The following is a 12,086-nucleotide window of genomic DNA, read 5'->3' as shown; positions in this document are numbered from 1 at the left end:
AGCACCTTGGACAGCGTTAGCTCGAGGCCCCGGGAATTTCCTCCCAGCTCTGCAAAGCCTAAACCATACCCTGATTGCACCAGGTTCAGCGGGCAGAAGCTTGTCCAAAGGGCAGATGGTTCCAGGGGGAGGATTTTTACTGGGGGATTTAGAAACTGAGCTGAACCATCATGAGTGACGGGACACAGCCCTGTCTGCAGCAGTAACTGTCCGCAGCTCTAGCTGCTCCACGTCTGGAGTTACCACCCCAGGGTGTAGGAAACCACCAGCTGTCTCAAGGCAAGGAATGTCATCTAATGCTCCCCTTTCCGATTAATCACTTTAATTGGAGGAAAAAACAAAAACACAAGGGCATGTTACAGGGGGAAGATTTTTTGAAGTGATCTCAAATTGGATTGCAAAGGCTCAAGTGACTTTGGGAGTGGGGCTGGGAAGATGATCATTTACTTATTACAATAAATAATTTTATCTCACATCTTCAGTCATATTTCTCCTAAGACCGGGAAGAATGGGGAAAAAATCTAGTAAGCATTATGGGACTCGCAACAGAACATTTTATCCTATTTTGTGATTTTCAGTATTAAGAGACTGTTGGTCACTTGCAGAGTTACAAGGCAAGCACTGGTTTAAACTTGAATAAGACGAGGACCATTGACCTTATATACCTATAAACAACACTGCGGTGTATATAACTGTAGAAACAGTATATACATAGTAGTTTGGTATTATAGTCTGTATTCCAATGCAGAATCTTTTGAGAAAAGGTTGCCAAAACATCATATGCATTTACTTGAACTCTTTTTTTTTCAGACAGGGTCTTGCTCTATCACCCAGGCTGCAGCCTTGAACGCTTGGGTTCAGCCAACCCTTCCACCTCAGCCTCCCAAATTAGGTGGGACTATAGGCTCGTGTCACCACATCTAATTATTTGTTTTTGTATTTGTAGAGATGGAGGTCTTGCTCTGTTACCCAGGCTTGTCTTGAACTCCTGGTCCCAAGCAGTCCTTCCACCTTGGCCCCCCAAAGTTTTGGGATTACAGGCGTTGGCCACTACACCCAGCCTTATTTGAACTCTTAATACTTTTTCCTCAAGTAGTGCCTAAAACGGTTTTGTGCAGTCACAAAAGTAGGTAGCAATATTATACTGAGCTGGGGAAAAAGAATATTTAAGAGTAAATTGCCAAGGCAAGTTCTATTAAAAGCTTTCTGTAATAGACATCAGGAATTTTTTATTCAGGTAACCTCAACAGTTTTGATTGCACATGTAACAGATAGTACTTGTAATACCGATTTTTATAACTTCATAAAATACTCCCAAGCCATGGGGGAGCTCTTATGTATTTTTTAGGGAGTATACACACACGCACATATAGTAAAAGTGGAGGATTCTGTTCTTGGAATAATGATTTCTAGCATTTATCTAGAAAAGATTCTGCTGACTAAATTTTCTTTTTCCTCCGGTGAATTTTTAAACATCAGTGCATGCACATGAATACAGATTGGATTTTTCCTTTAGGTTTTATCTGTGTAAATGAAGTCGATTAAATGTGAATAATCATGTTACCCTTCATTATTCTGGCAATTATGTTTGAGAAGTAGATTTCTTCACTAAAGGGGCTTCACAGCACACTTAGAATGAGTGAGCCACTGTGCCTTTCTAGAAATGCTTCTTGTCATCATTTTGAGATCCACTCAAACGCTCACCCCTGAAAGTGGCCTTCCTCCTTGAAATTGTTTGGCTGTGTGTCCCCACCCAAATCTCCTCTCGAATTGTAATCCCCATAATCCCCCTGTGTCAAGGGACGGACCTGGTGGGAGGTAATTGGATCATGGAGGCAGTTTCTCCCATGCTATTCTTGTGATAGTGAGTTCTCACGAAACTGATGGTTTCATGTTTGACAGTTCCTCCTTCACACTCTTTCCTGTTGCTGGGTAAGACATGCCTGCCTCCCCTTCCACCAGGATTGTAAGTTTCCTGAGGCCTCCCCAGCCATGCAGAACTGTGAGTCTATTAAATCTCTTTTCTTTATAAATTACCCAGTCTCAGGCAGTTCTTCATAGCGGTGTAAAAGTGGGCTAATACACTGTTCCACCCTATCTAAGGTTACACTGCTTGTCCCAGCATTGCTTTCTCATTCCCTTGCTTTTTTTTTTTTTTTTTTTTTCGTAGTGCATCACTGAGAAATGTCCTTGCTTAATTATCTCGAAGTGTAAACCACCACACACACCCACCAGAATGCAAGCTCCAGACAGCAGGGACCATGTCTGTCCCATTTGCCGCTCTATCCCCAGCATCTGGAACTATGCCTAAGGGCATAGAGTTGCTGCTCAAAGAATACTCGGCAGTGTATGGTGAGTAAAGCTATATAGCTATGGCGATCACATAGTAATCTATACTGATTATCACTATGAACACCCAATTGATAGAGGAGGAAGAAAGGGAAGGAGGTGATATTCCTAAGCCTGGTAGTAGTCCTTGTGGGATTGTCCTCAAAGTGAAGTATTGTCAGCAGCTCCACCAATAACTAGCAGCATCATTGTCATCTTTAGTTCAGTACTCTCAGTGAAGAAATAGGAGGTGATAACAAAAATATTCTCCACTTGTAGTAATTCTAAGCTTAGTTCACTGAACAAATACTGTACAGTAACCAAAGCAGGTGAGCCAGACAAGGGAGTGACCCTAGACTGAAGGTTCTATGTGAATATAAAAGAGATGGCTTGAAATACAGGCATGAAACTCAGGAAACACTGAAAACTGCATCATGGGAGCGCAGCCCAGGGACATGGTGGGAATGAATAAGATTCCTGGGAAAATCTAGCAGCACTGCAAGATACCTAAGGACAGAACCTTAAAATAGATGATTAGGCAAAAGATGGAAGTTGCAGAAGGAGTAAAGGGGAATCTGAAAACTCCAGGCTTGTGCACCCTGAACAAAAAAGGAATTGGCTCCACCTGGAGTTCAGTGGTTTAAGCCCCTACAGTCCAAACTTCCTAGAGTGAAGACATGCAAGGAACTCAAAACCTTGGTGAGTCTCCCCTCCACATTGGTCTGAGGGCAAACCACAATTGCAAAGCAGCACACCAGAGGTCAATAAAGTTCTTCTCAAAATTCACTTTTTTGGTTTTGACATGGGGTCTCGCTCTGTTGCCCAGGGTGGGGTGCAGTGGCACAATCTCAGCACATGACAGTCTCCACTTCCCAGGTTCAAGCAATCCTCCTGCGTCAGCCTCCCAAGTAGCTGGGACCAAAGGCATGCACTCCCACACCCAGCTAATTTTTGTATTTTTGGTAGATGGAGTTTCGCCATGTTGCTCAGGCTGCCCTCAAACTGCTGGGCTCAAGTGACTCACCTGCCTTGACTTCCCAAAGTGCTAGTGTTAACAGGCATGAACCACCAGGCCTGGCCTAAAATTCACTATGTATTAGACCAGAGATACCAGAGGAAGAAGCCCAGGTCACTGGGGAGTGAGGAGTCCTAGCAGGGAGACAGCCAGGGATGGGAAGCATCTGATTTGTATATCGGCTTCACACAAATCTCTTGCTTACCCCCAAAGCATGCATGAGCAGGACAGGCAGGGCAACACAAGCTTAAAGAATTGAACCAAGATTTGAATCACTGCCCAGAGGAAGCAACAGAAAGCTTACTGTTGGAGTCTGGTCAAGTTAATTGCCTGCAAGAGCCTGAACATTCTTCAGAAGAATATAACTCAATCCCAGTTCTTCACAATATAATATTCACCTTGCCCAGGATACAACCCAAAATTGCTTGACATACAACAAAACAACAAAAGCAACAACAGAAAAAAGAAAATACATTACTCTCAAAGGAAAAGACAGTCCATCCTAAGATGCCCCAGATGTTGGAATTATCACTCCAGGAGAATAGAGCAGCTACTATAACAAAGCTTTATAAAGTAAAGGAATATATACCTAATATGAATGAAAAGAAAGGATATCTCCTGGAACACAGAAAAAATCAAATGAAAATTTCAGAACTGAAAAATATCTAAAATTTTAAAACTTACTGGATGGGCTTAATAGCAGAATGGAGGAGAGAGAAAAGAGTCAGGAAACATGAAGACAGATCAATAGAAAGTATTCATTCTAAAATACAAAGACAAAAAGGATTTTATTAAGCAAAGCTTCAGGACCCTATATCAAAAGTCTAAAGTACAGGTGACGAGTACCAGAAAGGAAAGAAAGAATGGGCCACAAAAAAATATTTGGAAAAGTGATAGCCAACAACGTCTCATATTTGGTGAAATTTAAAAAAATTAAATTCTGCATGCTCAACAAACACAGAAAACATGAGTCACGAAGCAAAATATTACTAAATTGGACTTTATAAAGATTTTGCTTTTCAGTGATACTGGAAAATGGGAGGCAAGCCTGGAAGAATAAATTGCAGCACATTTATCAGATAAAGGGCTTGTATCCAAAAGTATGTAAAGAACTGCAGCCTGGGCAACATAGCCGTATCTCCAACTCCTGACCTCAAGTGATCTGCCTGCCTTGGCTTCCCAAAGTGTTGGGATTATAGGCGAGAGCCACCGTGCCCAGCCGAACCCTTCTTTTTAGAGACCAGAATGGAGGGAAGGGAAAGGGCGATGAGGCTAGGGCAGTGGGTAGAGACGTGGGATAATGTATTCAATCCATTGTTTGATAGGCACATGTCCATTTCCTGCTAATTCCTCTCTCAGAGGCACTCTGTGCTGTGTTTCATTGTGAAGCAGGTGAGGCTTTTTGGATTTATGCACAGTTAGCCTTGGTCATGTCAGGAAAGAGCCACCATCCATATAGAATGGGTGACATCTGCCTTTCACGGCATCCCTGCCTCTGAGCAGACCATATGGATGTGTTCTAGGCACTGAAGGAGAGTAGATCCAGGATGTAACCTATTACCATGATATGTGAAAGTCTTTCCTTGGTCTTCCAAGCTGTCCTTTCAAGCTTCCACAAAAACAGCTAATGATTTCATCTCATAATATTTTTGAAATACTCTCTGGATTTGCTCTCTTAAAAAGCTACCACGGAGGCCAGGTGCAGTGGCTCAAGTCTGTAATCCCAGCACTTTGGGAGGCCGAGGCGGGAGGATCACTTGAGGTTGGGAGTTTGAGACCAGCCTGGCCAACAGGATGAAACCCCGTCTCTACCAAAAATAGAAAAATCAGCCAGGCATGGTGGCACACACCTGTAGTCCCAGCGACTCGGGAGGCAGGAGAATCACTTGAACCCGGGAGGCGGAGGTTGCAGTGAGCCGAGATCAAGCCACAGCACTCCAACCTGGGAAAGAGAGTGAGTGAGACTCCATCTCAAATAATAAAATAAAATAATAAGTAATTAATAAAAAGCTACCAAGGCAGGTTTTTGGCTCAGTGGTGCAGTAACTCACGCCTGTAATCCCAGCACTTTTGGATTCAGAGATGGGAGGATTGCTTGAGTCCAGGACTTCAAGACAAGTCTAGGCAACATAGTGAGACCACCCCTCCCATCTCTACAAATATAAAGCATTAGCTGGGCATGGTGATACCTATCTGTAGTCCCAGCTACTTAGGATTCTGAGATGGGAGGATCACTTGAGCCCAGGAGGTCGAGGCTGCAGTGAGCTGTGATCATACGACTGCACTCCAGCCTGGGTAACAAAGCAAGACCCTGTCTCTGAAAAAAAAAGAAAAAAAAAAAAAAAAAAAAAGGCTACCAAAATGCAATATCACACCCTTAAACCACATATTTTGGTGTGAAAAGCTATTAAAATGATACGGTATTGTATCTACCCTATAGGTCCGGGTTTTCCTGTTCTCTTATGTTGTCGTGGGATGAGATCCAACATGGTACCCTGAGGGCAGGAACAGTGTCTTCATAGCCACTGTGTCCTCATTGCCTGGCCTGGGACCTGGCCCTCCTTGTAAATGTGTGTTGCCTCCTTGTTGCTTCCTCTGTGCTGTGTTTCATTGTGAAGCAGATGAGGCTTTCTGGATTTAAGGCTTCCCTGCTCAGCAACCCAACACTGCGAACCTTCCCTCCAATTGTTCATCCATTCCAAAGACTTGTGGAGGAGGTACCGCGCCCTGTGCCTGGCGCTGGTAAACAGAGAGCAGCCTTTGTCTCCTATGAGACAACTTAAACACTGAGGTTTCCTGTGTCCCGGGCAGCCTTCTCTGCTCTCTGACGTTCCTGGGAAACCTGACGAGCACCAATCACAGTCATTACTGTGTATGTGATGACGGTTCCCACACAGAATGATTTTAAGACAAGATGAACTTCCGCTGACTGGAAAGCATGACGGTGTCCCCAAAACAACTCACACACACCATTTCCAAACTTTAATTCATCTCTGTTCCCAAAGCACCTTCTCTTTTTCTTTTCTTTTCTTTTCTTTTCTTTCTTTCAAGGCAGGATTTCCCTCTGTACCCCAGGGGGGAGTTCAGCGGCACGATCTCAGCTTACTGCAACCTCCGCCTCCCAGGCTCAAGCGATCCTCCTGCCTCAGCCTCCACAGGTAGCTGGGACCACAGGCACCAGCCACCATGCCTGGTTAATTTCTGTATCTTTTAGTAGAGACGGGGTTTCCCTATGTTTCCCAGGCTGATCTCAAATTCCCGAGCTCAAGCGATCCACCCACCTCAGCCTCCCTAAATGCTGGGATTATAGGTGTGAGCCACCGCGCCTGTCTTTATGTCCCTGTCTTGACAAATAGCTACAGCCCCTACCCACATGCCTTAAACCAGAAACTCAGGTTCTGCCTCTATCCTGTGCCCCAGTGTCTCACAACTCTCAGTTGCTAAGGCCTCGGGACTCACCTTGGAGGAGCCGCCTCCCCAGGGCCTGCTTTCCTTAGGCCTTTTCCTGGTGATGTTCCTTAGAACAACTCCTGGCCCCCCACTCTGCCCAAACTTCTTTCAGGGCCCAGCTCCCGTCTCACCCACTCCTGGACTCCCCCAGCCGTACCTGAGCACCTCCCCTGGCACCACCAGATGGGCAGCACAGTGCGGAAGTTTTCAATCCACGCATCCAAGAGCTGCTCTTGCAGTGAGCAGGCAGGGCGCAGAGCGCCACCTCCAGGGCAGCGTGCGTCTCCTCAATTCCAAGATGCACCTGTTTTTCACATTTTACTGTTTCTGAAATCAAAACCCAGGCTCGCCATCGGTGGCCTCCTTAACATGGAGAAAATGCTAGAAAGACAGATACATTTAAAAATGGGCCAGGCGTGGTGGCTCACACCTGTAATCCCAGCACTTTGGGAGAGCGAGGCAGGCGGATCACTTGAGGTCAGGAGTTTGAGACCAGACTGGCGAACAAGGTGAAGCCCCATCTCTACTAAAAATAGAAAACTTAGCCACGCATGGTGGCGCATGCCTGTAGTCCCAGCTTCTCAGGAGGCTGAGGCAGAAGAATCGCTTGAAACCAGGAGGCAGAAGTTGCAGTGAGCCCAGATCATGCCATTGCACTCCAGTCTGGGCAACAAAGAGACACTCTGTCTCAAAAAAAAAAAGAAAAAAAAAGAAGGAAGGAAGGAAAAAAGAGAAAGAGAGAGAAAGAAGGAAAGAAAAAGAAAAGAAAGAAAATGGAAGGAAGAAAGGAAGGAGAAAAGGGAGGGAGAAGGGCTAAAGGGATGGAGTTAGCCCACCTGGGTTCCAGTGCTGGCTCTCCTGCTTACTCAATGACTCTGCGGCCTTGGGCAGGTAGTGTCCTGTTTCTGGGGCTCAGTTTCTTCATCTAGAAAGTGGGGACAATATAGTACCTTTCCCTTCAGGTTGACATGAGCCTACTTGACACCTTAGCACTGATACGTGAACAAATCTTGGCGGAATATAACCAAATGCTTCTGCAATATCCATTGTGTCTGTGCAGAGGATTTGCATAATAGATAATCACGGCATTGATCATCTTCAAACATCACATGTTTGTTTCTCCAGCCTCATCCCGCAGCACAGAGCCCAGCCGTGCATCCACGAGGGGCCCATGGTCCCCCTCTTCATGTGCTAAGCCTCCCAGACTGGGTTCTTAAAACTAGATTTGGGCTGGCTGGGGTGGCTCATGCCTGTAATTTCAGCACTTTGGGAGGCAGAGGCTGGTGGATATCACCTGAGGTCAGGAGTTCGAGACTAACCTGGCCAACATGGTGAACCCCATCTCTATTAAAAATACAAAAATTAGTCAAGCGTGGTGGCACATGCCTGTAATCCCAGATACTCAGGAGGCTGAGGCAGGAGAATCTCTTAAACCCAGGAGGCAGAGGTTGCAGTGAGCCAAGATTGCACCACTGCACTCCAGCCTAGGCAACAGAGTGAGTGAGGCTGTCTCAAAAAAAAAAAAAAAAAAAAAAAAAAAAAAAAAAAAAAAACACTACATTTGATAGCAGAGTAGCAAACTTTTTATAATGCAGCCTCAAAAGAACAAAATTAACTTTCCCTCTTGTCTGTAAAGGAGCAGACAACTGAGACATCAGCTACGTGGCCTGAGACTATTGTGATTACTTCCCATGTATGAACTCACTGAGTGCTAAAAACAACCCTACTACCAAGGTAAGTATTTTTATTATTCCCATTTTTCAGATGAGAAAACTGAGACCTAAGACATTGAGAACCTGCTCAAGGTCACGTAGTGTGTGAGTGTCAGAGTTGGGATTCACACCCGAGCATTGTGGTCCCAGCACCCATGACCTCTCCACTCTAACAAGCCTCTAGCCTTCTGTGGCAGGGGGAGTTGGAATGACATATGTACTCCCTTACCCAAAAGGGATAAAGTGTGTTCACAAATAGGACCTCAGGCTTTCTTCTCTTAGACCCAGAAGCAGGTCTGCTTCTCTTGGAATCAAACACTGGAATGTAAATTATTTTCAGCCGGGCACAGTGGCTCACACCTGTAATCCCAGCACTTTGGGAAGTCAAGGTGGGCAGATCACTAGAGGTCTGGAGTTCGAGACCAGCCTGGCCAACATGGTGAAACCTCATCTCCACTAAAAATACAAAAAACTAGCCAGGCATGGTGGTGTGCGCCTGTAATCCCAGCTACTCGGGAGGCTGAGGCAGGAGAATTGCTTGAACCCCAGAGGCAGATGTTGCAGTAAGCTGAGATTGCGCCATTGCACTCCAGCCTGGGCAACAGAGTGAGACTCCGTCTCCCCCTCAAAAAAAGAGAAAGTAAATTATTTTCATCCTCAAATTATGTCTCCACTGACAAATGGAACCAAGTTTATTTATTTCATTATTCACTTTAGTTAAGTATTTTTTTTCTCTCTCTCTCTCCAAGGAATTCCAGCAATAAAGTCACACATTACCCGAAAGATCTCCAGCAGAGGGATTTCTGGGCCAACGTTACTCACCTCCGGAGCGTCCGCAGCTCCTAGCTTGGGTGAAAGGAAAGTTTCATTAGCTTTATTTACTTCTTCCGATATAATTGGTCAGGAGAGTATAAATGCTGATGTCATGTCTAATTAGCGGTGGCCTCTGCCCTTCTGGTCACAGCACCGCGTCTGGCTTGTTTGTGTGGGTGGAGCAGTTTCACGGGGAGCATCTTTATGAACTAGCTCTCCCATGGAGCTGCTCTAATTATCATTGAAGAAAACAAGCTTTTTGATGTTCTGTAGACAGTTCAGCAACATCTCCCCAACAGGGCTGATCATTTTAACCCCTTTCCAGTACGTGACGGGCTTTTTCCACAGGTGATCACATCAGATCCTGGGGAACTAGAAACTGGGAACTCATCTCTGCTCGTCTCCGTCCTGGACGCCTTGCCGATCTTGGCGCCAGTGGAATCTGTCAAGGGCTCTAAAGCTAATGGTTTGTATTGGCATGGATTTTGCCAGGCGTCCGAAATTCAGATTAAACAACCAATGCAACCATCGTGCCCCTGGGTACCATTTATTGTCATGAAATCAAACCCAGCGTAAAGGAAAACAGTTCAATAACTAAAAGATTAGTGTGGATACAGATATTCATTGATACTAATAAATTTTACAATATGTTTTGTTTAAAAGCAAAAAGGAGTGGGGGAATAATTTGAGTTCCCCTGTGGCAGGATTCCATTGAGTTATTGAGAGGTAAAGATTTTTCACAAAGTTAAGTACAGACTGAAAATGTCAATTTGACAGCAACACTTTCTTCTTGGTTCACATCATTCAGTTCCAGAAAATCAGTAAGATAAAAGCCATGCACCACTGAGGGAGAGAGGAGGTGACCTCTAGGTTCTCTTTCTTTCTCTCACACAGACACTCCTCAACCCCAATGATCTCTGCTTTTCCATCCAAACACAGGACCAATCACCGGACTCCAGTTTGCTTCCAGGATTTTATATGGCACCCTGAGGACAGCTCATTCCACCATGTCCCTAACCCATATCATCCCTCCTCTGTATGCAGACTGTAGCTTAATCCCTCAATCCAGTCTTACATTTTTTGTGTTTTTTTTGACAGTCTCGTTCTGTCGCCTAGACTGGAGTGCAGTGCAGTGGTGCGGTCTCAGCTCACTGCAATCTCTGCCTCCCAAGCTCAAGTGATCCTTGTGCCTCAGCCTCCCAAGTAGCTGAAACGACAGGTTTGTGCCACCACACCCAGCTAATTTTTCTTTTCTTTTCTTTTCTTTTCTTTTGTATTTTTAGTAGAGACGGGGTTTCACCATGTTGGTCAGGCTGGTCTCGAACTCCTGGCCTGAAGTGATTCACCTGCCTCTGCCCTCCAGAGTGCTGGGGATTACAGGTGTGCGTCACCGTGCCGGGCCCAGTCTTGTGTTCTTGTGCACCCACACAGAACACTTCCTTTCCCCCTTTCTGCCTCTCCTTCTCTCAATTTTCCTCTGAAGCCCCCAGAGCTCTAGTTTCTGTGAAACAAATCCCCCTGTATTCTCAGCCTCTCCTCTGAGTCCTGAGCCCCTCTCACTCCTCGTTTTACTTTGTCTGCGACTCCCTCTGAGTAGAAGCTGTTCCCTCCTCCATGTGCCACTTTCCTCGATGCCCATAAACCAGCTGGGGGCCTCCCAGTTCCCCAGCATGCCCTCCACTGCCTTTCACTCATTTCCTTTATGCGTTTTAGAGACAGGGTCTTGTTCTGTGGCCCAGGCTGGAGTGCTGTGCTCTGATCATAGCTCACCACAGCCTTGACTTACGGGCTCAAGTGATCCTCCCGCCCAGTCTCCCAAGTAGTTGTGATTACAGGTGTACACCACCACACCTGGCTAATTAAAAAAAAAAAAAAAAAAAAAAACGTAGAGATGGGGTAGGGAACTATGTTTCCCAGGCTGGTCTTGAACTCTTGGGCTCAAGCAATCCTCTCGCCTCAGCCTCCCAAAGTGCTAGGATTTCAGGTGTGAGCCACTGTGCCCAGGCTTTACACTCATTTCTACATTCATTCAGCAAATTATCGGGTACCTACTCTGTGCCAGGGATATATCTAATGGCTAATTCTCATGGAAATCATCCACCGATTTCCTGGCGAAGACTCATCCTTCTTTTATAGAAGACTCTCGGACTTGATTAATAGTCTTTCTGATCACCCAAATGTAACCTCCCTCCAAGGTGACTTAGTGTCTATGGGAACCACCCACCTGTGATGGACACCTGTGCAGCACCCATTATGCTTTGTTTTTTCTTTTTTCTTTTTTCTTTTTTTGAGAGGCAGTCTCGCTCTGTCACCCAGGCTGGAGTGCAGTGGTGCAACCTTAGCTCACCACAACCTCTGCCTCTCAGATTGAAGTGGTTCTCCTGCCTCAGCCTCCCGAGTAGCTGGGATTACAGGTATGTGCCACCACACCCAGCTAATTTTTGTATTTTTAGTAGAGACAGGCTCATATTGGTCAGGCTGCTCTCGAATCCATGATCTCAGGTGATCCCCCTTGGCTCTTGGTTGGCTGCAATTCCTTACTGGCCAGAGGTCTTTGTTTCTTACCACGCGTCTCTCCATAGGCTGCCTTGAATGTCCTCGTGACCCCATGACATGGGCTTCCCCCAAAGTTAGTGATCCAGGGGAGAGAGAATCTTCAAGATGGAAGTCATCGTGTTTTAAAATCTCATCTTGAGAGTGACATACCATCACCTCTGCCATATGCAATTGGTCACAGAAACCAAGCCTGGTACAATGTGGGAAGGGAT

General features: G+C 45.6%; 1 long non-coding RNA gene across 1 annotated transcript; it reads left to right on the top strand.

The window, feature by feature from the left end:
- The first annotated feature begins 2,143 nt into the window (after positions 1 to 2,143).
- On the top strand, positions 2,144 to 9,846 carry LOC141409317 (uncharacterized). The gene is made up of 3 exons (XR_012429308.1): positions 2,144 to 2,352; positions 8,430 to 8,527; positions 9,255 to 9,846. It is a non-coding gene; the product is annotated as an uncharacterized lncRNA (long non-coding RNA).
- The last annotated feature ends 2,240 nt before the right edge of the window (positions 9,847 to 12,086 follow it).

This window comes from Macaca fascicularis, chromosome 20 (genome assembly GCF_037993035.2).
Source record: "Macaca fascicularis isolate 582-1 chromosome 20, T2T-MFA8v1.1".
Classification (NCBI taxonomy): domain Eukaryota; kingdom Metazoa; phylum Chordata; class Mammalia; order Primates; family Cercopithecidae; genus Macaca; species Macaca fascicularis.
The sequence above is the reverse complement of the archived record's forward strand: the minus strand, read 5'-3'. Positions and strand labels throughout refer to the sequence as shown.